This window comes from Chiloscyllium plagiosum, unplaced genomic scaffold, assembly GCF_004010195.1.
Source record: "Chiloscyllium plagiosum isolate BGI_BamShark_2017 unplaced genomic scaffold, ASM401019v2 scaf_68548, whole genome shotgun sequence".
Classification (NCBI taxonomy): Eukaryota; Metazoa; Chordata; class Chondrichthyes; order Orectolobiformes; family Hemiscylliidae; genus Chiloscyllium; species Chiloscyllium plagiosum.
Window position 1 is genome coordinate 1 of NW_025134674.1, and position 1,174 is coordinate 1,174.

Here is a 1,174-nt window from a genome sequence, read left to right on the forward strand (position 1 = left end):
GAAATGGGGGATTGAGACAAGGTTTTAGAAAAATAAATTCAGTTGGTGGTGGAAACATGGAAGCCCAGTCTTCAGCTTTGCGATCTTTCAGTACTCGTTGTGTACCAAGTGGAAGAAAATGTTTGAATCATGTGCAAATGGAGAGAGGCCGAAACCAGGGGAAGCAACAAACAGCAACATCCCTGGAGCAGTGAGAAAGACTGAGAAGAACACATTCTTGAAATTCCTTGCTCCTTGGAATTCCTGGAGCAATACGTACAGTTCGGGTCACCACATTGCCAGAAGGTTGTGCATGCTATGGAGAGCATACAGAAAGTTGTAACAGCTTATTGCCCAGTACGAGGGATTTTATCTATGAAGGAAGGTTGGATAGACTTGGTTTGTTTCGACAGAAATGCAACAGGTTGAGGGTTGGCCTCAAAAAAATTTATAAGTTTGTGAATGTCATGGATAGGAGCCTTTTTTTCCGCAGGTTGGAGGGGTCAATAACTGGGGACACAGATTCAAGGTGCAGGAAGAGCGGGGAATGTTTAAAAGAGATGTGCAAAGCAAGATTTCAGACAAAGAGTGGTGAATGCCTGGAACATACTGAGAGAGGAAGTGGTGGAAGCAGGCTAAGGAGCAGCATTCAAGAAACACCAAGACTAATACATGAGTAGGAAGGGAATAGACGGATATGGATCCTGTAAGTGTCGATATTTTTAGTATGGAAGGGTAATTGATAATGTTGGATCCCACGGGATTCGGGACAAGCTTGCCAATTGCAAACAAAATTGGCATGTTCATTGTTGTACAAACAAGGACAGGAAGTTACACAATTAATGATAGGGTACTGAGGGACCTAAGGGCGGAGTGTGGGCTAGTGGCGCAATGGATAACGCGTCTGACTACGGATCAGAAGGTTGTAGGTTCGACTCCTACCTAGCTCGAGTGCGCTTCAAAACCTCAAAGATGCCTCTTTCGCACACTTTTATAAATTAACCTCAATGAAAACATTTCTATAGGTGTCTGTTAGCATTTGTTCTGATTATGGATTTCATCACCTCTCCTGCCACTGGTATTCGACGAGATGGTCTTCATTTGCTCGAACACAGCGTGCTGGATAGGACTCATGATCAGACAACAGGATTCGGAACACAATGTCAGACGGACAAATGAAAACACACGTTTTCAT

The 1,174-nt window shown here is 43.7% G+C and overlaps 1 non-coding gene across 1 annotated transcript; it reads left to right on the forward strand.

The window, feature by feature from the left end:
- Positions 1-856: 856 nt before the first annotated feature.
- trnar-acg lies at positions 857-929 on the forward strand. The gene has a single exon. It is a non-coding gene; the product is annotated as a tRNA-Arg (tRNA).
- The last annotated feature ends 245 nt before the right edge of the window (positions 930-1,174 follow it).